Source organism: Orcinus orca, chromosome 3 (assembly GCF_937001465.1).
Source record: "Orcinus orca chromosome 3, mOrcOrc1.1, whole genome shotgun sequence".
NCBI classification, from domain to species: Eukaryota; Metazoa; Chordata; class Mammalia; order Artiodactyla; family Delphinidae; genus Orcinus; species Orcinus orca.
Window position 1 is genome coordinate 2,559,020 of NC_064561.1, and position 24,481 is coordinate 2,583,500.

General features: G+C 44.8%; 1 long non-coding RNA gene across 4 annotated transcripts in view; it reads left to right on the forward strand.

Moving 5' to 3' along the window:
• The window catches only part of LOC117199080 (uncharacterized), a 31,108-nt gene extending 10,726 nt beyond the window's left edge, over positions 1-20,382 (forward strand). The window contains exons 2-5 of one of the 4 annotated variants that reach the window (XR_007476355.1): positions 32-6,987; positions 12,756-12,928; positions 15,925-15,989; positions 16,940-17,112. This is a non-coding gene — a long non-coding RNA (uncharacterized LOC117199080). Of the gene's footprint in view, positions 1-31; positions 12,929-15,924; positions 15,990-16,939; positions 17,113-19,815 lie in introns of those variants that run through there. The other 3 variants (XR_007476356.1, XR_007476353.1, XR_007476354.1) reach the window with 3 other exon arrangements.
• The last annotated feature ends 4,099 nt before the right edge of the window (positions 20,383-24,481 follow it).

Genomic DNA, 24,481 nt, shown 5'->3' on the forward strand with positions numbered 1-24,481 from the left:
ATCCATGTGCAAATTTTTGTGTGGATATAAGTTTTTGTGTGGATATAAGTTTTCAACTCCTTTGGATAAATACCAGGGAGTGCTATTGCTGAATCATATGGTGAGAGTATGTTTAGTTTTGTAAGAAATCACCAACCTGTGAAATGGCCAACCTTCCAGAGTGGCTGGACCACTTTGCATTCCCACCAGCAATGGATGAGAGTTCCTGTAGCTCCACATCCTTGTCAGCACTTGGTGGTGTCAGTGTTCTGGATTTTGGCCATGCTCATAGATGTGTAGTGGTTTCTCATTTTAATTTGCATTTCCCTGATGACACAGGATGTAGAGCATCTTTTCATATGCTCATTGGTATCTTCTTTGCTGAGGTGTCTGTTTAGGTCTTCTGCCCATTTTTAGATTGGGTCATTTGTTTCCTTATTGTTGAATTTGAAGCATGCTTTGTATATTTTCAACACAAGTCCTGTATCAGATGTGTGTTTTGCAGATTTTTTTTCTTCCAGTCTGTGGCTTGTCTTCTCATTCTCTTAGCAGCACCTGTCACAGGGCAGGAAGTCCAGCTTGTCAAACTTTTTTAAAAAAAATGTTTATGTATTTATTTTGTTGCACTGGGTCTTAGTTGTGGCACGTGGGCTCCTTAGTTGCGGCTTGCCAGCTCCTTAGTTGTGGCATCTGAGCTCTTAGTTGCGACATGCATGTGGGATCTAGTTCCCTGACCAGGGATTGAACCCCTGCATTGGGAGCGTGGAGTCTTAACCACCACGCCACCAGAGAAGTCCCTATCAATCCTTTCTTTCATGGATCGTGGGGGTGTTGAGGTTGCAGGTGGAAGTGCTGTGTCTCAGTTGCACGGGTGGGTACAGATCACATCTGGGAGAGCTTGACTGGCGCCAGGGCCTTTCAGGTGGCCTGTAGGTGCCGGAAGAGAGACATAGCAGGAGGAAAGAGGGAGTCAGCTGAATGTTTTGGTTTGAGATCAAAATGATCTGAGCGTGGGTGAGCGCTGAGGGGAAGGGCCCCTGGGCTGGTGCTGCCGTAACAAAGGACCACCAACTCAGATGGCATCAAACAGGGCGAGCTTATTAAGGTGTTGGCAGGTGTCTGAAGGCTCTGAAAGAGGATGCTTCCTGTCTTCTCCAGCTTCTGGTGGCCGGCAATCCCTTGGTGCTCCTTGGCTTGTAGACCATCGCGCCAGTCTCTGCCAGCATCTTCATGTGGCCTTTTTTTTTTAATATTTATTTTTTTATTTAGGCTGCACCAGGTCTTAGTTGTGGCATGTGGGATCTAGTTCCTGACCAGGGATCAAAGCCGGGCCCCCTGCATTGGGAGCGCAGAGTCTTATCCATTGGACCACCTGGGAAGTCCCTTCATATGGCCGTTTCCTTGTGTGTCTGTGTCGGGTTTCCCTCTTATAAGGTCACCAGTCATTAGATAAAGGCCCACCCTACTCCAGTATGACTTCATCTCAACTAATGAAATCTGCCATGACTTGTTTCCAATTGAAGCCCACTTCTCAGGTGCCAGGGGTTGGGCTTTGAACATATCTTTTTGGAGGACACAACTTGACCTGCAGCAGAGGGGGGACCCTGGTGGGTGATGACAAGGCAGGAGCAGAGGCCATGGGAGTTGGGGGGCGGGTTAGGCAGTGAGGAGTCCAGGGTGTGGAGGACAGAGCACTGGGAGTGTCCTTGTTGGGGACTTTGGGACCCTGAATGATGCAGCTCCGAGGGTGCTAGGTAGCACCAGAGGGAGAAGGGGAGTGAACAGGGGAGGGGGATGTGACAGAGACCGGAGAGGAAGTTGGTGATGGCAATGGGGAGAGGATGACTTGGGGGAGTGTGGGTAGCAGAAATAGGCGGAAGAGCCTTTGGGAATGGGCAAACTGTCCTGCTCACCAGCAGTACCAGTCATTGTCCTGATTGCAAAGAGAGACTTAGGACCTAAGACAGAAGAGGCTGTGCAGTGGCAGCCAGGAGGGGGGCCCAAGGGAGCACTCTGTCCAGAGTTCTTTCAGTTCTGGGAACGTTCACCCCCTCTCTTCCCTTTGTTCTCCCACATGGCCAAATTTCCATGTCCATATGGAGTCTCACCTGTTTGCACCACTGCATAGTTCCCTTGCATGGTCCTGATAAAGTTCATTATACTCTCTGACACTTCAGTGCGGTATTTGGTCACTTTGAACTCTGTTGCTTTTATCATCCTTTTATATCCACGCTTAGTATCTGCTGTAGACTGAATGTGTCCCCCCAAGTTCATGCTGACTCCTACTCCCTCCCTTCCGTGGGATGGTGTTGGGAGATGGGGCCTTTGGGAGGTCATTAGTCATGAGGGTGGGGCCCCATGATGGGATTAGTGCCCAGTCTGTGGATTCTGTTATGGCAGCCTGAGCAGGCACTGAATTATTATGAAATTTACTGAACTCACCTGTGCCGAGTTCCCAGCCCATCTGGTGTGTCATCATTGCTCAGGGGTGGCGTCTTTTATTATTAATAAGACTGTTCCCTATCTTAAACTTGGGGTGGTTTTCATGTTAAGCCTCTTCCCCTGGGATGGGGACCTGTTCGGGGCTGGCATTAGTGACTGATGGCTCAGACAGGACCCAGAAACCATTCCCTGAGAGGCCACAGGGCCATGAAGGGGAACATTCTGGCATTGCTGCTGCTGAGCCCAGCAACAGTGGTACAGATGTTCTCACCAGACGGCAGCTGCTGACTGGCACCCCGAGTGAGGTGAATCCCTGGTCTTGGTGTGGGCACCTTCCCTCGGTGGGGATGCTGCATGGTCCTGCCAGAGGCTGGCCAGATGGAGGCCCAGGCGCCCAGCTGGCTGATGTCTGAGTTGGGCAGGGCATTTTCTGAGGGTGCAACTCCAGAACCCCACTCAAAAGTTCATTTGCCCCCTTAAACAGCCAATCTCTCTGAGCTGGTCTCCTCCCGTGCACACCGGGGATATTGTCACCCCTTCCGTGGGCTGTGCGGGTGGGCCCTGGGTGTGATGCGGCCACAGGTCTCTGGGGGTAGGAGTGTGGTGGCCTGGAGGACTTGGGGATGCGTGGGGTCACCTGGCCTCTGTCTCACCAACTCCCTCCAGCCCTGCCTGCTCAAGATCTTGTCCTCTCCATGAGGGGGACTCAGTAGAAGATGGGACGTTTGCTGGGCTTCTGATGATTTGGTTGTAAGTGAATGAATGGAAAATCCCTCTTCCTTCAGAAGGACTTTCCCTTTTTTTTTTAAGATTCTTTTCACGTGGACCACTTTTAAAGTCTTTATTGAACTTGTTACACTATTGCTTCTGTTTTTATGTTTTGGTCTTTTGGCTGCGAGGCATGTGGGATCTTAGCTCCCCAACCAGGTATCGAACCCACAGCCCCTGCACTGGAAGGCGCAGTCTTAACCACTGGACCTCCAGGGAAGTCCCAGGACTTTCCATTTTCTCAAGGGTGGACACCTCTCCTTCCCAGCCTGGAGTCAGCAGCCAGCCAAGGCCGGGCTCCAGTTTCCCTCAAGTCCCTGGGCCTCTTAGGGGCTGGAGGGGCTGCCCTGACACACGGGTCTCTCTCACACCTCTTTTTAGCCGACTAGTTGCTGCATGTCCTGAGGTCCTGTGGGAACACAGAAGGAGCTGTGAGGCCCCAACGTCCCAAGAACTCGTGGTCCCCGTGGGGAGATGTTGACTTGTTCACTGGATGTCCCCTCCGTGCCCTCAGTGGGCCTGGGCCTCTGTGGACCCGGGACAGGTCTGGGTGAGGTGGGACGAGCCCGTCTGACAGCAGAGAGCCACATTCAGCCTCCAGACCTGCATCAGAGAGATTCTGCAACCTCTAGCTGGTAGGTGATCACCGCCAGGCGCCCACAGTGCCGGCCAGGTTGGAGGGCGGGCTCAGAACAGCGCTGCGTGTGCTGGTTCCCCTCCTCAGCCAGCCCCGTAGGCGTGTGGGGTGGCGTAGGACTCCGGAGTGTTTGAGGATGTGGCCGTGGACTTCACCCCGAGGGGTGGGTGTTGCCGAATCCTTCCCAAAGGAATGTCCACAGAGAAATGATGCTGGAGACCTGGCCTTGCTTGGGAACACTGTCCACTCCTCCACGTTCCCTGGGCCAGGGCTCCCCGGCACTGCTGACATGGGGGCCGTCCTGGGCGCTGTGGGGTTTGGAGTGGCATCCCTGGCCCCGCCCCCTCGATGCCGGGAGCCCCCCAGTCGTAACAATCCCAGAGGTCGCCAGACATGTGCGCGTGTCCAGGGGCAAGCTCACCTGGGTGAGAACAGGCAGATTCACACCTTAAGGCAAGGTGTGTTTATTTGGCTTCTGCTCTTGCTGGAGTGTTTCCCGGATTCGGGAGCCGTGGCAACAGCACCGGGACCCGCCCTCAGTGAAGAGCCCTCCCCAGGCGGCCACGTTTCCCCAGCAGTGACTCGACCTCCTGTTTCCTGATCCCCTTTGGCGTGCAGGGTGAGGGCGGCTGGGGGATTTGGTCCCGTGAAAACCATCACCTGCGTCCACAGAAGTCTGGGTGCCTGTTGGCAGGTCTAGGGTCAGATTTGCCAATCCTTGGAGCCCTGGAGACGGCAGTATCGGCTCCAGTCTGAGGGAAGGATTTGTAGTTCGGGGCTGCGTCCTCCTACACCATCCATCCCGCATCTTCCTGTGCGATCAGGAAGCCCCACAGACCTCCCAGGATCTCCCAGTGGGACCAAGAAGAGTCAGGGACTCTGGATGGAAAAATTGTCCAGGGCACCTGGAGAAAAAACTAAATTAAAAAAACTAAAAAAAAAAAAAAAAGTATTTGTTATTTCTACCCTTTGTTGCCAACATCAGCAGACCCCTCGGAGGTCAACACCAGCCCTGTTCTCTACCCAGTGGTGGATGCTGCTTCCCCACATTTCCCTTCACATTTTGGGGCCCATGTTTTAAGATATCTCTATGGGGTTTGCCTGGTTTTACTCACCTTTGTCCAGCCATTTCTTTCTTTCTTTCTAGCATTTTAAAATTGAGATATAATTCACATACCATAAAAGTCACCATTTTAAACGGTCCAATTCACTTGTTTATAGTATATTCACAGGGTTGTGCAGCCATCACCACTATCTAGTTCCAGAACATTCTCATCACTCCCAAAACAAGACCCCCTGCCCATTAGTAGTCAGTCCCCACCCTCCTTCCCCAGCCCCTGACAACCACAGGTGCACTCTCTATAGATTTGCCTGTTCTGGATGGGTTTTTTTTTTTTAATTTTTAAAAATTATTTTTATTTTATTTTATTATTATTATTTTTGGTTGCCTTAGGTCTTCGTTGCTGTGCATGGGCTTTCCCTAGTTGTGGCGAGCAGGGGCTACTCTTCGTTGTGGTGCACGGGCTGCTCATTGCAGTGGATTCTTTTGTTGTGGCACACAGGCTCTAGGCGCACATGCTTCGGTAGTTGCAGCATGCAGCCTCAGTAGTTGTGGCATGTGGGCTCAGTAGTTGTGGTGCATGGGCTTAGTTGCTCCGTGGCATGTGGGATCTTCCCGGACCAGGGATTGAACCCGTGTCCCCTGTGTTGGCAGACAGAATCTTAAACCCTGCGCCACTAGGGAAGCCTGTTCTGGATGTTTTGCATCAATGGAATCACACTCTGTGTGTCCTTTTGTGTCTGGCTTCTCTCACCGAGCATCGTGTTCTCAAGGTCCATCCATGTTGTAGTGAGTGTCAGTGCTTCTCTCCTTTTCATGGCTGAGTAATATTCCATTGTATGGATACACACATAGTGTTTATCTGTTCACCAATTGATGGACATTTGGGTTGTTTCTACGTTTTGGCTGTTGTGAATCATGCTGCTGTGAACATTTGAGTACAAGTTTTTGTGTGGACATCTGTTTTCATTTCTCTTGTAACTCCATGTTTAACTTCTTGGGGAACTGCCAAACTTTTCCACAGCGGCTGCACAGTTTAACATTCCCACCAGCAGTGCATGAGGTCCACTTTCTCCACATCTTCGCCAACACTCTTTTGTATGAGTTTTTGTTTTCGGCCATGCTGTGCAGCATGGAATCAAATCCGCGCCCCCTGCAGTGGAAGCATGGAGTCTTAACCACAGGATCACCAGGGAAGTCCCCTGTATGAGTCTTCTTTTTTTTTTTTTTTAATAAATTAATTAATTAATTTAGTTTTGGCTGCATTGGGTCTTTGTTGCTGCATGTGGGCTTTCTCTGGTTGCAGCGAGCGGGGGCTACTCTTCGTTGCGGTGTTCGGGCTTCTTATTGAGGTGGCTTCTGTTGTTGCTGAGCACAGGCTCTAGGCGCATGGGCTTCAGTAATTGCGGCTCGTGGGCTCTAGAGCACAGGCTCAGTAGTTTTGGCACACAGGCTTAGTTGCTCCACGGCATGTGGGATCTTCCTGGACCAGGGATCAAACCTGTGTCCCCTGCATCGGCAGGCAGATTCTTAACCACTGACCCACCAGGAAAGTCCCTGTATGAGTCTTCTTGATCCTACTATGTATGAAGTGGTATCTCATTGTCGTTTTGATTTACATTTCCCTATTGAGTAGTGATGTTGAACATCTTTTCATCTGCTTATTGGCCATTTATATGTCTTATTTGGAGAAATGTGTATTAAAATCCTTTGTCCATTTTTTTTTTTTTTGTGGTACGCGGGCCTCTCACCGTTGTGGCCTCTCCTGTTGCGGAGCACAGGCCCCGGATGCGCAGGCTCAGCAGCCATAGCTCAGGGACCTAGCCGCTCCACGGCATGTGGGATCTTCCCGGACCAGGGCATGAACCCATGTCCCCTGCATCAGCAGGCAGACTCTCAACCACTGCGCCACCAGGGAAGCCCCTTTGTCCATTTTTAATTTTTTTTTTTCTTTTTATTGTTCAGTGTCACTCTCTTTTTCTAAGACTTTAGTAATTTTTTTGTCCATTTTATTGTAGACTGGAGGACTCAGCTTACAACCAAGGAGTCAACTTCTAAACAGGATATTTTTGGAGAAAAGACATTTGAGGGCATAAAAATGGTAAGATTCAGAAGCGATAGATCCTGGTCCTTTGCTCTCAGTAAAGTCAGTTGGGATCAGGAGAGAAATGTGAGGCAAATGACTTTTATTCAAGACAAAATTGTATCTCTGGGGAAAGTCTTTGAAAAGTATGAATCAGGAGAAAACTAATGCAAACTTTTTCTGCCTAAAGCCAGTTGGCAAATGTTTTTGGTTTTGAGTTCCGTGGGTTTTCTATGACAGCACCTCAGGCAATAAAGGAAGGAACGTGTCCGTGTTCCAATAACCCCCTTTTCCCCTCCCAGTAACCCTTTATTTACATGGGGTTGGATTTGGTCAGCAGGCCAGAGTTTGCCGGCCCCACCCTAAACCTAACTCAAAAGTTTTTTTTTCTGGAACATTCCCAGAAGTAAACATTTCCACAGACGTTGCTCAGTTGGAGTGAGTGTTTGAAGGAGAATTCAGAATTAAACAGGGATCCAAAACTGACTTCCTGTAATCTGCCTCAGGAGAGCCACAAATGTGATGGAGTCTCTGGCAATGCATTCACCCTCCTCGCTTCACACACACTTACTCAGGACCCAGGCACCTCTCACACTTGCTCACACTCTCCCAGAATCAGAGACTCTGCGTCTGTGACCACAGCCGGGCTCGTGCTGGGGAAGGCCCTATGGGGCGGAAGAGCCTCCAGGAGGAGCCCAGATGTGGCACAAGCACTGGCAGGAAACTTGGGAAGTCCATCATCCTTCCGGAAGCGCATGAGAACTCACCAGGGGGAGGCTCTGCAAGGATGCCCAGTGCTCAGAGCCTTCAGCCCACACAAAACATATTAATAATTCTACAGTGAAATGTAGAAAGAGTCATCCTAAGTGGGATAAATAATACTACAAAGTGCTGTACAAAAGTTGAGGTCAGATTTTCCCAAAAATTAATGCAGAAATGATCTTACATTACTGCAAAATGAGTTGCCAAAATTACACATTCAAAGACTTGTGGATTTTGGAATTGCAGATAAGGGTCTGGGGAGCTCTATAAAATTTCTAAACCTGTATGCACCTAATAACTTGGCCTCAAAATACTGTAAGCAAAAAAAGAGTTAAAGGAATTAAATTAAAGGAGAAACTGCAAAATTCACAGTCAAAATGGGAGATTTAGGGCTTCCCTCGTGGCACAGTGGTTGAGAGTCTGCCTGCCAATGCAGGGGACATGGGTTCGTGCCCTGGTCCGGGAAGATCCCACATGCCGTGGAGCGGCTGGGCCCGTGAGCCATGGCCGCTGAGCCTGTGCACAACAACTGAAGTCTGCATGCCTAGAGCCCGTGTTCTGCAACAAGAGAAGCCACCACAATGAGAAGCCCATGTACCATGATGAAGAAGTTGCTGCAACTAGAGAAAGCCCGCACACAACAAAGAAGACCCAGTGCAGCCAAAGATACATAAATAAATTAATTAAACAAACCCAAAAGAATTAAGAAACTGGTAATAGAAACATAAATATTGATAATAACCTTGAATGTAAATGGATTAAATGCCCCAAACAAAAAATACAGACTGGCTGAATGGATACAAAACAAGACCCATATATATATATATATATATATATATATATATATATATATATATGCTGTCTACAAGAGACCCACTTCAGACCTAGGGACACATACAGACTGAAAGTGAAGGGATGGAAAAAGATATTCCATGCAAATGGAAATCAAAAGAAAGCTAGAGTAGCAATACTCGTATCAGATAAAGTAGACTTTGAAATAAAGACTGTTACAAGAGATAAGGAGGGACACTACATAATTATCAAAGGATCAATCTAAGAAGAAGATATAAGAACTATAAATGTTTATGCACCCAATATAGGAGCCCCTCAATACATAAGGCAAATTCTAACAACCATGAAAGGCGAAATCGACAGTAACACATTAATAGTAGGGGACTTTAACACCCCACTTACACAAATGGACAGATCATCCAAACGGAAAATAAACAAGGAATCACAAGCTTTAAATGACACAATAGACCAGATAGGTCTAATTGATATTTATAGAACATTCCACCCAAAAGTGGCAGAATACACTTTCTCCTCAAGGGCACACAGAATATTCTCCAGGATAGATCACATCTTGGGTCACAAATCAAGCCTCGGAAAATTTAAGAAAATTGAAATCATGTCAAGATCTTTTCTGACCACAACACTATGAGATTGGAAATCAATTACAGGAATGCAGCAAAAGCAGTTCTAAGATGGAAGTTTATAGCAATTCAATCTCACCTCAAGAAAGAAGAAAAATCTCAAATAAACATCTAACCCTACACTTAAAACAACTAGAGAAAGAAGAACAAAGAAAACCCAAAGTCAGTAGAAGGAAAGCAGTCATAAAGATCAGAGCAGAAATAAATGAAATAGAAACGAAGAAAACAATAGCAAAGATCAATAAAACTAAAAGCTGGTTCTTTGAGAAAAACAAAATTGATAAACCTTAGCTAGACTCATCAAGAAAAAAAGGGAGAGGACGCAAATCAATAAAATCAGAAATGAAAAAGGAGAAATCACAACTGACACTGCAGAAATACAAAGGATTATAAGACTATTACAAACAACTATATACCAATAAAATGGACAACCATGGAGAAATGGACAAATTCTTGGAAATGTACAATTTTCCAAGACTGAACCAGGAAGAATTAGAAAATATAAACAGACCTATCACAAGTAATGAAATTGAAACCGTAATTACAAATCTTCCAACAAACAAAAGTCCAGGGCCAGATGGCTTCACAGGCAAATTCTATCAAACATTTAGAGAGGAGCTAAGGCCAATCCTTCTCAAACTCTTCCAAAAACTTGGAGAGGGAGAAACACTCTCAAATTCATTCTACGAAGCCACCATCACCCTGATACCAAAACCAAAAAAAGATATCACAAAAAAAGAAAATTATAGACCAGTATCACTGATGAACATGATGCAAAAATGCTGAACAAAATACTAGCAAACAGAATCCAACAGCACATCAAAAGGATCATACACCATGATCAACTGGGGTTTATCCCAGGCATGCAAGGATTCTTCAATATATGGAAATCAATCAATGTGATACATCACATTAACAAATTAAGGAATAAAAACCATATGATCATTTCAATAGATGCAGAAAAACCTTTTGACAAAATTCAACACCATTTATGATAAAAACTCTCCAGAAAATGGGCATAGAGGGAACCTACCTCAACATAATAAAGGCCATATATGATAAACCCACAGCAAGCATCATACTCAATGATGAGAAACTGAAAGCATTTCCACTAAGATCAGGAACAAGACAAGGATATCCACTCTTGCCACTCTTATTCAACATAGTTTTGGAAGTCCTAGCCACAGCAATCAGAGAAGAAAAAGAAATAAAAGGAATACAAATTGGAAAAGAAGAAGTAAAACTGTCACTGTTTGCTGATGACATGATAGTGTACATAGAAAATCATAAAGATGCCACCAGAAAACTACTAGAACTAATCAATGAATTTGGTAAGTTTGCAGGATACAAAATTAATGCACAGAAATCTCTGGTATTCCTATACACCAACAATGAATAATCAGGAAGAGAAATTAAGGAAACACTCCCATTTACCATCGCAAGAGAAAGAATAAAATACCTAGGAATAAACCTGCCTAAGGAGGTGAAAGACTCATACTCAGAAAACTATAATACACTGATGAAGGAAATCAAAGATGACATAAACAAATGGGGAAATATACCATGTTCTTGGATTGGAAGAATCAATATTGTGAAAATGACTATAGTACCCAAAGCAATCTACAGATTCAATGCAATCCCTATCAAACTACCAATGGCAGTCTTCACACAATTAGAACAAAAATCTTACAATTCGTATGGAAACACAAAAGACCCTGAATAGCCAAAGCAATCTTGAGAAAGAAAAATGGAGTTGGAGGAATCAGGCTCCCTGACTTCAAACTATACCACAAGGCTACAGTAATTAAGACACTATGGTACTGGCACAAAAACAGAAATATAGATCAATGGTACAGGATAGAATGCCAGAGATAAACCCACGCACATATGGGCACCTAATTTATGACAAAGGAGTCAAGAACATACAATGGAGAAAAGACAGCCTCTTCAATAAGTGGTGCTGGGGAAACTGGACAGCTACATGTAAAAGAATGAAATTAGAACACTACCTAACACCATACACAAAAATAAACTCCAAATGGATTGAAGACTTAAATGTAAGACCAGACACTATAAAACTCTTAGAGGAAAATATTGGAAAAACACTTTGACATAAACCACAGCAAGATCTTTTTTGACCCACCTCCTAAAGTAATGGAAATAAAAACAAAAATAAACAAATGGGACTTAAAACCTTTTGCACAGCAAAGGAAACCATAAACAAGACAAAAAGACAACCCTCAGAATGGGAGAAAATATTTGCAAATGAAACAACAGACAAAGGATTAGTTTCCAAAATATACAAACAGCTCATGGAGCTCAATATCAAAAAAACAAATAATCCAGTTAAAAAATGGGTGGGGGCTTCCCTGGTGGCGCAGTGGTTGAGAGTCCGCCTGCCGATGCGGGGGACACGGGTTCTTTCCCCGGCCCGGGAGGATCCCACATGTCGCAGAACGGCTGGGCCCGTGAGCCATGGCCGCTGAGCCTGTGCGTCCGGAGCCTGTGCTCCGCAACGGGAGAGGCCACGACAGTGAGAGGCCCACGTACCGGAAAAAAAAAAAAAAAAAAAAAAAAGGCGGAAGACCTAAATAGACATTTCACCAAGGAAGACGTACAAATGGCCAAGAGGCACATGAAAAGGTGCTCAACATCACTTATTACTAGAGAAATGCAAATCAAAACTACGAGGAGTTATCACCTCACACTGGTCAGAATGACCATTATCCAAAAATCTTGAAATAGTAAATGCTGGAAAGGATGTGGTGAGAAGGGAACCCTCTTGCACTGTTGATGGGAATGTAAATTGATACAGCCACTATGGAGAACAGTATGGAGGTTCCTTAAAAAACTAAAAATAGAACTACCATGTGACCCAGCAATCCCACTACTGGGCATATACGCTGAGAAAACCATAATTCAGAAAGAGACATGTACCACAATGTTCATTGCAGCACTATTTACAATAGCCAGGACATGGAACCAACCTAAATGTCCATCAACAGATGCATGGATAAAGAAGATGTGGCACATATATACAATGGAATATTACTTAGCCATAAAAAGAAAAGAAATTTAGTCATTTGTAGTGAGGTGGATGGACCTAGAGTCTGTCATACAGAGTGAAGTAAGTCAGAAAGAGAAAAACAAATACCATATGCTAACACATATATATGGAATCTAGGGGAAAAAAATTGGTACTGATGTACCCAGTGGCACGGCAGGAATAAAGAGGTAGACATAGAGAATGGACTTGAGGACATGGGGTGGGAGGGCAAAGCTGGGGCGAAGTGAGAGTAGCATCGACATATGTACACTACTGAATGTAAAATAGCTAGTGGGAAGCAGCAGCATAGCACAGGGAGATCGGCTCTGTGCTTTGCGATGATCTAGAGGGGTGGGATAGGGAGGATGGCAGGGAGGCTCAAGAGGGAGGGGATATGGGGACATGTGTATGCATATGGCTGATTTGCTTTGTTGTGCAACAGAAACTAACACAGTATCGTGAAGCAATTATACTCCAGTAAAGATGTATTAAAATAAAAAGATACATGTACCCCTATGTTCATAGCAGCACTATTTACAGTATAGCAGCACTATTTACAGTAGCCAAGACATGGAAGCAACCTACGTGTCCATCAACAGATGAATGGATAAAGAAGATGTGGTACACACACACACACTGGAATACTACTCAGCCATAAAAAAAAATGAAATAATGCCATTTGCAGCAACATGGATGGACCTAGAGATGATCATACTAAGTAAGCCAGAAATGAACTTATTTGCAAAACAGAAACAGACTCACAGACATAGAAAACAAACATGGTTATCAGAGGGGAAGGTGGGGAGAGATTAATTAGGAGTTTGGGATTAACAGATACTACTATATATAAAATAAATAAAAAACAAAGTCCTACTGTATAGCACAGGGAACTATATTTAATATCTTGTAATACTCTATAATGGAAAAGAATCTGAAAAAGAATATATACATGTATAGATAGATAGACAGGTACATGTATAACTGAATCACTTTGCTGTGCACCAGAAACTGTCACAACATTGTAAACCAACTATACTTCAATAAATAAAAAGCTTTGTACTTTAGCACTTACATTTTGATTTATAATTCATCTCAAAATAATTTTTGTTTATAGTGTGAAATTGGGATTAGAATTTATTTATATATGGATTTCCAGGTGTTGCAGAACAATTTCTACCTTGTATTGCCTTTTGGCAAAATTAATTGAACATATATGTAGGGTCTACCACTAGATTTTTAAATTCCATTTCATCCATCAATTCAACTATCTTTTAAAAAATTTTTTAAAATAAATTTATTTATTTTTGGCTGCATTGGGTCTTCGTTGCTGTGCTTGGGCTTTCTCTAGTTGCGGCGAGCGGGGGCTACTCCTTGTTGCGGTGTGTGGTCTTCCCATTTCGGTGGCTTCTCTTGTTGCAGAGCACGGGCTCTAGATGCGCAGGCTTCAGTAGTTGTGGGACGCGGGCTCAGTAGTTGTGGCTTGCAGGCTCTAGAGCACAGGCTCAGTAGTTGTGGCGCGTGGGCTTAGTTGTTCCACGCATGTGGGATCTTCCCGGACCAGGGCTCGAACCCATGTCCCCTGCATTGGCAGGCGGCTTCCCAACCACTGCGCCACCAGGGAAGCCCAATTCAACTGTCTTTATGGCAATACAACACTGTCTTGATTACTAGATGTATTAGTTTGTTGGGGAAAACTAATTGGAAGTATTTAGGGATGTGAACATTGCCTTCAATTTTGACTTAGATATAAATAGTAAATATGCACTGTCAATTGAGAAGGAATGCACAACCTAAAAGTTGAGAATTACACCTTTCAGATAGGTCTAAGGGACTGCTCCAAAGAGATAAGGGAGGGGCCAGAATATATATGAGTTTTTTTTTTTTTTAATTGTATGTAGTTTATTTATCTGGTTGCGCTGGGTCTTAGTTGCAGCAGACGGGCTCCTTAGTTGTGGCAGGCAGACTCTTAATTGTGGCATGCATATGGGATCTAGTTCCCCAACCAGGGATGGAACCCTGGCCCCCTGCATTGGGAGGGCGGAGTCTTAACCACTGGACCACCAGGGAAGTCGCATATGAGTTTTTGCAAAACAAAAAAATCCCCAGGTAGTCAGAACAGCTAATTAAAGGAAACCAGACATCTTTTAAGTTAGTGAATTTAGCACTTTTCTAGGTAAGGGAAGATGCGGAGTCTGGGCTTATTTTTATTTTTTGAACTTTATTAATTTAAGTATAGCTGATTTACAGTGTTGTGTTAGTTTCAGGTGTACAGCAAAGTGATACAGTTATACATATATATCTATATCTATATTCTTTTTCAGATTCTTTTCCATTACAGGTTATTACAAGATATTTAGCATAGTTCCTGTGCTATAGAGTAGGTCCCTGTTATTTTATTTTTTTTTCTTTTAAGACGCTATGCTAGTTTTGCAATATTGTACTTGTTTTGTGTGTGTGTGTGTGTGTGTGCGTGTGCATGTTTTAGTTTTGGCTGTGCTGGGTCTTCGCTGCGGCATGCGAACTCTTAGTTGTGGCACGCGGGATCTAGTTCCCCGACCAGGGATCGAACCGGGGCCCCCTGCCTTGGGAGTGGGGAGTCTTACCCACTGGACCACCAGGCAAGTCCCTCTATTCTGTTTTAGTCTGGGCTGATTGAAATAATTCCTTTCCTATGCACCTTAACCATCTAGGGCCAGTATCCTGCTTTTCTGCATCCTGAATCGCCCCAGGGTGCACCGCTGAGGGCGGCTGCAGGGGCTGCTGGTTGGCCAGGCTCAACGTCCGTTGTTTTTGATGGGGCAGGCAACATTCTTAGTCCAGGACAGGCACTGTCAGGGCTGCCTGAACACCTGCGTTTTGAGCACAGATGGGTTACAAGATGACTTCCATATAAGGGAGTGAATTGAGCATAACATGAACTTCACATTTGTTTGGGTGCAGTTTTCTCCGAGGGAAACACTAGGTGAGCTTAAGAAACTGTACACAGGGACTTCCCTGGTGGCGCGGTGGTTGAGACTCTGCCTGCCAATGCAGGGGACACGGGTTCGAGCCCTGGTCCGGGAAGATCCCACATGCCGCGGAGCAGCTAAGCCCGGGCGCCACAACTACTGAAGCCCGCGTGCCACAACTACTGAGCCCGTGCGCCACAACTACTGAAGCCCGTGCGTCTACAGCCCGTGCTCCGCAACAAGAGAAGCCACCGCAATGAGAAGCCTGTGCACCACAAGGAAGAGTAGCCCCCCGCTTGCCGCAACTAGAGAAAGCCCGGGCGCAGCTACGAAGACCCAACGCAGCCAAAAATAAAATTAATTAATTAATTTTTTTAAAAAAAGAAACTGCACACACTCGGTTGAACAGAGACTGGTAAGAACACATAGACACATACACACCACAGGAAAGGCTTTTCAGGGTAATTCCAGGAATAGTTTCTGAAATTTCAAAGGCGGCAGAATTACACCCAACCCTGCTTAGTAATAAATAATAGATGATACAAGTTATGAAGAATTACCACAAAATTCAGGGTGGTGGTGACCGCTGGGGGCTGGGGGAGTAGCAGTCAGAGTGGGGCACCCTCAAAAGACCAGGAGTTGCCTCAGTCTGTTCATAAGTGTGGGTGCCCAGTCTATGGTGCCCGTTTATTATTTATTCCTTAAGCTTAGCGAGTGGAAAAAAAAAGCACAACCTAAATGTTGAGAATTATGTTTTATTTGGCAGATGTTCTGAGGACTCAAGCCCAGAAGACAGCTTCTGAGATCACTCTGAGGGACCGCTCCAAAGAGGTAAGGGAGGAACCAGGGTACAGAGAAGTTTTGCAACAAAATCCAAGTAGTCGGAACAGCAAAAAGATTACTGTTAATTAAAGAAAACCAGGGAGTTCCCTGGCGGCCTAGTGGTTAGGATTTGGACTTTTCACTGCAAAGGCCTGGGTTCGATCCCTGGTCCGGGAAGCATCCCGCATGCCACTCGGTGTGGGCAAAATACAAAAAAACAAATTAAAAGAAAAAAAAAAAAAAAAGAAAGAAATCCAGACATCTCAAGTTAATGAATTTAGCACTTTTCTGGGTATGTGAAGATGCAGGAGTCTGGGCTCATTGAAATCATTCCTTTGCTGTGCACCTTGACTGTCTAGGACCAGTAACTTGTTCTTTCTAATCCTGAGTCCCCACCCCCCCGGCCCCAGGGTGCACCGTTTTGGGGGGTGGCTGCAGTGGCCGAGGACTTGGCGGGCAGCAGCCCCTTTGTCTCCATCCTGAGTTCCCTCCTGGCTCATTGTTGGGGCTTGGGGGCGGCGGGGTAGGGCTGGTAGTGGCTGATGGCTTTATGGCCACAGCACCCTTTGTCTGCTGATATGGCAGGCAACATTTTTCATTCACAATCTGAACACGATTTTTTTAACTTAAAATGATTAAACGTAGCGTACAACATTTAGTGCATTCTTTTCTGAGTGCCACGTATTGTACTTCTCCATAATATTTCAAAGGCGATTTTAAGCATGAAACAATATCCAGTTTTCCAATATTTTCTTCACCATATTAGGTCACCCCCTCCCAGTTTTTTTTTTTTTTTTTTTTGCGGTACGCGGGCCTCTCACTGTTGTGGCCTCTCCCGTTGCGGAGCACAGGCTCCGTCCCTCCCAGTTTTGATTCCAATCTTGGTTTGGAAGAGCTTCTAAAATCTTTCATTCCGGTCCCTTGAAACTTAACCATTGTTTTGTTTTTGTTTTTTACAGATGTAAGGGCAAATCAAATTGAGAACAAGAGCCCTAACTCTCCCTGTTGAAAATAAGGAAAGAGATTTATCTCTTCTCCTTTTGGTAGACCATTTTCTTTAGAGAACGTGTGGTGGGGTAAATTCTTTCTCTGTCCTTTGAAATGTAAATAAACCTTTTAAAAAACTAAATAAGGCTCTTGCGAGCTTTACCACCCGGGAGTCTTTCGGGAGGACCTGAGAGCCTTCTCCCTGAAATGCAGTTGTCAGGGGAGCCCGTGCCCCTCTGTGCAAAACTCCCTCCTGTCCTAAAGGTAAAAGTGGGTTTTGCCTTTGAATAAAGTCAGTTAACTAACACAGACGGTCACCCAATTACCAGGAGGAGTGAATTTGAACTAAGCGTGACCGATGCTCTCGGGGTCTCTCACCTGAGGACTGGTTATGGCTTATCTTGAGAACAGGTATTCATGAGTTGCATCCATTTAGCTCCAAAAGGAGACGAAATGTTTTTCTGTTTTTGCAACCTCTTAGCGGATTGCCTGCGATGTGCCTCACATTTTGGCTTAGTGCTATCAATAATAAAAGTTTTTTTTAAAATTTTTATTGGAGTATAGTTGATTCACAATGCTGTGTTAGTTTCTGCTGTACAGTAAAGTGAATAAGTTATACATTTATCCACTCTTTTTTAGATTCTTTTTCAATATAGGTCATTACAGAATATTGAGCAGAGTTCCCTGTGCTATACAGTAGGTCCTTATTAGTTATCTGTTTTATATATAATAGTGTGTGTATGTCAATCCCAATCTCCCAATTTATCCCTCCCCCCTTTTCCCCGCTGGTAACCATAAGTTTGTTTTCTACACCTATGACTCTATATCTGTTTTCTTTCTTTTCTACATTTGTGAGAGGTTTTCTGGGTTGGCAGGAGGTCTTGTTTTCAACTCTTTGTGAATTAAAAATGCTACTTGTCGGGAATTCCCTGGTGGTCCAGTGGTTAGGACTCGGTGCTTTCACTGCTGGGGGGCCCGGGTTCAATCCCTGTTCGGGGAACTAAGATCCCAAAGCCCTGCGGGGCAGCCAAAAAATAAATAAGAATAAAAATAATTAAAATGCTGCCTTCCCTATCAGTAAACAAAGGACGTTGCAGCCATCACATGACAGCCACCCCTGAAGGGGAGCCCCGAGGGAACTCAAGGTGGAGACAGGATGTCCCCCAGCAAGCTGTCAGCCTCTGCAGCCACCCCCCACCCTCCAATGATGCACCCTGAGGACACTCAGGATGAGAAAGCCCAGGATACTGGCCCCAGATAGCTGAGGTGTATCTTGGAATTTAAAAAGCCACTAGCCTTAACTGTCTCTTCCTCTTTTATCTGAATTGCCTGATCCCGAGGCGCTCTCTCCCTCTCTCTCTCTCTCTCTCTCTCTCTCTCTCTCTCTCTCTCTCTCTCTCCCCCTCTGTCTCTCTCTCCCCCATCAACCTCGCCTCCTGCTGCTTCCCCTTTCCCAGCAAAGGAAGACAGAAAATCAGAAGCAATCACAGCTCCCTTTATGGAGAAACCTGTTACAGGGAGAGATGAACTGTCCTTGGTGCTTAGGTGCACACCCTTGGACCAGAGCAGAACTTAGAGCTTTAGCTAAGGAATTTCCCAAACCTAGTCAAGATCCACCGGGATTTGCTAAGGAGTTTGAGTTAACCATCCGAACCTATGAGCCCAGCTTTGCAGATCTATATCAATTAATATAGCTGTTAGTTTCCGAAAGTAAAGCACAGGAGTGGATAGAGAAAGCAAGCTGAAAGACACCCTCAGAGAATTTCCATCTACGTAGCCCGCAGACTGGACTGAATGCAGGCAGTTGGCTGGTAAACTACTCAGACTTATCCCAGGGCTTTTCCCCAAAGCCTTAGACTGGGCAAAGATTCAGCAATGTAGACAAAGACCAGAGGAATCAATCGCGGATTACTATGAGGGCTTCGAGAAAACTTCGAAACAATATTCAGGCGTGACACCTGACTCATTCTCTAACCACCAAAATGACCCTCTACTTAACTCTGCCTTTTTAGAAGGCATAGATGGTGAATTGGCTACTCTATTTTATTATTATTATTTTTTTCTTGAAGTAGAGTTGTTAATTTCTGTACAGCAAAGTGATTCGGTTATAAGTATATATACACTCTTCTTCATATTCTCTTCCATTATGGTTTATCACAGGATATTGAATATAGTTCCCTGTGCTAGACAGTAGGACCTTGTTTATGCATCCTATATATAATAGTTTGCATCTGCTAACCTCAAACTCCCACTCCTTCCCACCTCCACCCACTTCCCTTGGCAGCCACAAGTCTGTTCTCTATGTCTGTGAGTCTGTTTCTGTTTCGTAGATAAGTTCATTTGTGTTGTATTTTACTATATTTTATTTTTGGCTGCACCGCGAGGCTTGTGGGATCTTAGTTCACTGACCAGGGATTGAACCCGGGCCCTTGGCAGTGAGAGCATGGAATCCTAACCACTGGAGCTCCAGGGAATTCCCTGTGTCGTATTTTAGATTCCACATATAAGTGATATCATATGGTATTTGTCTTTCTCTTTCTGGCTTACTTCATTTAGTATGATAATCTCTAGGGCCATCCATGTTGCTGCAAATGGCATTATTTCATTCTTTTTTATGGCTGAGTAATATTCCATTGTATGTATATACCACATCTTCTTTATCTAGTCATCTGTCGATAGACATTTAGGTTGTTTCCATGCCTTGGCTATTGTAAATAGTGCTGCTATGAACATAGGGGTGCGTGTATCTTTTTGAATTATAGTTTTGTCTAGATATATGCCCACGAGTGGGATTGCTGGCTTACCTGGCAACTCTATTTTTATTAACTGACAATCTTTTATCTCCTAGGATTGACCTTCGAGAAAGCCCAATGGATAATTCTGATTTTATATTACTCACTGATGGTTCATGTCTACAGGGACCTCAGGAAGGTACCAGGCTGGCTATGCCATTGTTTCTCCAGTGTCTATCTTTGAAAATGGTCCCTTGCCTTATATCTCTTCCACCCAACAGGCTGAATTAATAGCACTAATAAGAGCCTGTTTGTTGGCAAAAGGAAAATTTGTTAATATTTACACAGCTAGTATGCTTTTGGAGTGGCATATGATTTTGGTATGCTTTGGAAACAAAGAGGACTTTTTTTTTTTGGGCCTCGCTGCATGTGGAATCTTAGTTCCCCAACCAGGGATCGAACCCATATCCCCTGTATTGGAAATAGAGTCTTAACCACTGGACAGCCAGGGAAGTTCCAAAGAGGACTTTTTAACATCCTCAGGACCGTGTATCAAAAATGGGAAACAGACACAAATGAACCTATCTACAAAACAGACAAACTCACAGACATAGAGAATAGACTTGTGGGGACTTCCCTGGTGGTGCAGTGGTTAAGAATCCGCCTGCCAATGCAGAGGACATGGGTTCGAGCCCTGGGTCTGGGAAGATCCCACATGCCGCAGAGCAACTAAGCCCACGCGCCACAACTACTGAGCCTGAGCGCTAGAGCCCTCGAGCCACAACTACTGAGCCCGCGTGCCACAACTACTGAAGCCCGAGCGCCTAGAGCCTGTACTCCGCAGCAAGAGAAGCCACAGCAATGAGAAGCTGCACACTGCAACGAAGAGTGGCCCCCGCTCGCCACAACTAGAGAAAGCCGGCGTGCAGCAACAAAGACCCAACACAGCAAAAAATAAATAATAAATAAATAAATTTATTTTAAAAAAAAGAAAAAAAAAGAGAGAGAATAGACTTGTGGATGCCAAGGCAGTGGGGGTGGTGGAGGAGGGATGGGTTGGGAGTTTGGGGTTAGCAGATGCAAACTATTATATATAGAATGGATAGACAACAAGGTCCTACTATATAGCACAGGGAACCATATTCAATATCCTGTGATAAACCATATTGGAAAAGAATATATGTATAAAAAAGAATGTATATATATATATATATATATATATATGCATAACTGAATCACTTTGCTGGACAGTAGAAAATAATACAACATTGAAAATCAACTATACTTAAATTAAAAAAAATAGGAAATAAGTAGTGGAGTTACTAGATGCAATTCTTTTTTTAAAAAATTTATTTATTCTGGCTGTGTTGAGTCTTTGTTACAGCCCTTGGGCTTTCTCTAGTTGCGGCGAGCGGGGGCTACTCTTCGTCGCGGTGGGTAGGCTTCTCATTACGGTGGCTTCTCTTGTTGCGGAGCACGGGCTCTAGGTGCGTTGGCTTCAGTAGTTGTGGCACATGGGCTCAGTAGTTGTGGCTTGTGGGCTCTAGAGCGCAGGCTCAGTAGTGGCGCACTGGCTTAGTTGCTCCACGGCATGTGGGATCTTCCCAGACCAGGGCTCGAACCTGTGTCCCCTGCATTGGCAGGCGGATTCTTAACCACTGCACCACCAGGGAAGTCCCTAGATGCAATTCTGCTACCAAGGGTACTTGCCATTGTTAAGGCATCAGATCATTCTAAGGGTGACACTGCAGAAGCAAAAGGAAATTCTCTAGTGGATAACACTCCCAAGCAGAAGCTTTACAAACCAACAAGGACCAACTAACCACTGCCTTTCCCTTTCAGGCTCCCAGTAACCTTACTGACATATTGTTCAAGTTTCAGAGAATTGTACCAGACAAAGAAAAAGACACCTGGACACAGAATGCAGGAAGATTCAACTCCAATACAGAGCTGTGGATAGGCCCAAAAGGGAAGCCTATCCTTCTGTTTGGAGCTCAATATCCTATTTTACAATATACTCATGAGTTAACCCGTTGGAACCCAGATAAGATGGTGTTATGGGGTAAACAATATTTTTGGAAGCCTTCTTTTACTATACCTCCAAAGGTCTATTCAGGATACAGTCCTTGTCCCAAATATAACCCATGGAAGCCAATCCATTGTTCTCAAGGACATTTTCCATTACCTGTGGGTCCTTTTGAAGTATACCAGGTTGGTTTTATACAAATGCCTCCTTCCCATGGTTATCAATATGTTCTTGTTATGATTTGTATGTTTTCACACTGGGTTGAGGCATTCCCATGTAGATGTGCCACAGCACAATCAGTAGGGAAATTGATTTTAATAGTTATTTATTTGTTATTTTTATTTATTTATTTTTGTTGCGCCGGATCTTAGTTGCAGCATTCAGGATCTTCAGTTGTGGCAAGCGGGATCTTTAGTTGAGGCACGTGGGATCTTTAGTTGCGGTATGCGGACTCTTGGTTGTGGCATGCATGCAGGATCTAGTTCCCTGAACAGGGATCAAACCCAGGCCCCCTGCATTGGGAGAGTGGGGTTTGATCCCTGGTTGGGGAACTAAGATCCCACAAGCCGTTTGCTGTGGCCAAAAAAAAAAAAAAGATAGTGATTGGTATGGAGCATTTTGGGTCAGGTGACCAGGAATATAATGGGTCGCACCTAATGGGACTCGATGGCTTTGTGGGTTCAACCTATGGCCCTGACTTCTGCCGTGATGGATAGGAAGATGTACTTTGGGATTCCCTTAGACGCAACCCCAGCAAATTTACCATCAATATGAGCCCGATGAACCAAAAGATCTGTGTCTCACTGGTAGGATCACTTAACAGCTATTTTGTACCTTCAGTAGGACTGGAAGATGTAATTTCCCACAGTGAAGTCTTAACAGAATTCACCATAAGGCCTTAAATGATAGTAACCAGGCTATTAGCCTACTGAATTCTGAGGTCTCTGTAAGGTCCGTTGGTTCGGGTGAAAGGAGGCCCGGGGGGTAAGAGAAAACATCGACCAGTATGAGGTAGGAGAGGCATTGAGACATAACGACTTCACCTGTTCTGGGAATCAACAAGAGACTCTAACTTCCTGCCCAGAAAACAATGGGGCTGACGGGAAGGGAAAATGGGCTTACGCCCCACAACAGACCAACCAACACCTGGCCCTGCTGTATCCTCACCAAATAAGGAATTACCCTGTATAGCAAACCACCCCCTCCCCTTGCAAGCCGCCTTCTGCTTTTACCCCAATAAAAATCCCCCTTATCCAGTACTGGACGCGACTTCTCTGGCCCCTTTCTTTCAGACCAGTGAACCTCGCCCGGGAGCGCTCCCTAATAAAGCTCACATGAAGCTTTCCTTTGTTTCGCGGTGCCGTTTGTTAAGATCCGACCTTACAGTCTCTATGATGAGGAAAGCTGTGTTACAAAACCATATGATCCTTGATATCCTTACAACATCTCAGGGAGGCACCTGTGCCATAATTCAAACTGAATCCTGTGTTTTCATACCAGATGAATACTCCAATATAGTACATTTAATAAGCTACCTGAAAAATCAGATTGCTGCCTTAGAGGACCTACTTCCTAGCCTTGGTGAACTTTTGGGAAGCTGGTTTTGCTCTGGAAGCTCATGGCTTAAATCCCTACTTGTGACTTCATTAATGTTACTAGGTATATTACTTATATCCTGTCTATTTTATAAGATTGTTGTCTCTTACATTACCCAGTATGTAACCAGGCCTCCAACAAAATTGATGATGGCTAAACATCTTGAGGAAATAGATCTCGTTTATAACGCTAGACAGAACAATTGTAATAGTGTAATTCTAGGTATGGGAAAAAGCAACAGGGGAAAACATTTCCTGGATCATAGTAAACTAGTAAGACAGGTGATCCAGAGAATTTTAAATTATCAACAGGGCCCCATCTGGGACTTCCTTGGTGGCGCAGTGGTTAAGAATCCGCCTGCCAATGCAGGAGACACGGGTTCGAGCCCTGGCCCAGGAAGATACCACATGCCGTGGAGCAACTAAGCCCTTGTACCACAATTACTGAGCCTGAGCTCTAGAGCATGTGAGCCACAACTACTGAGCCCACGTGCCACAACTACTGAAGCCCGCATGCCTAGAGCCCGTGCTCTACAACAAGAGAAGCCACCGCAATGAGAAGCCCATGCACCACAACGAAGAGTAGCCCCCGCTCACCGCAACTAGAGAAAGCCTGTGCAGCAACAAAGACCCAACACAGACAAAAAAAAAAGTCATTACATTTCTAATCACTATGGAAAAGAGGTTGAGGATTTAATTTAAAAGATAATGTGTCGGGCTTCATTGGGTGCAGTGGTTGAGAGTACGCCTGCCGATGCAGGGGACATGGGTTTGTGTCCTGGTCCGGGAAGATCCCACATGCCTCGGAGCGGCTGCACCCGTGAGCCATGGCCGCTGAGCCTGCGCGTCCGGAGCCTGTACTCCGCAACGGGAGAGGCCACAACAGTGAGAGGCCCGCGTACCGCAAAAAAAAAGAAAAAAAAAAAGATAATGTGTCCAAAAGTAGAAATGACAGTCATGTCAAAATAAGTCTAATGAAAGATTGAACCTAATGTAAAAAATGTAGGATTATGTTGAATGACATCAAACCAAATAAATGGAAAGGTAAAGCATGTTCTAAGAAAGGAGAGAGCAGTATCACCGTGATGTCAATTCTTCACAAATACCTATAGTGTCTTCATAAAATCCCTTTTTTCTACAGTCAGTGTTTCTTAGAACTTC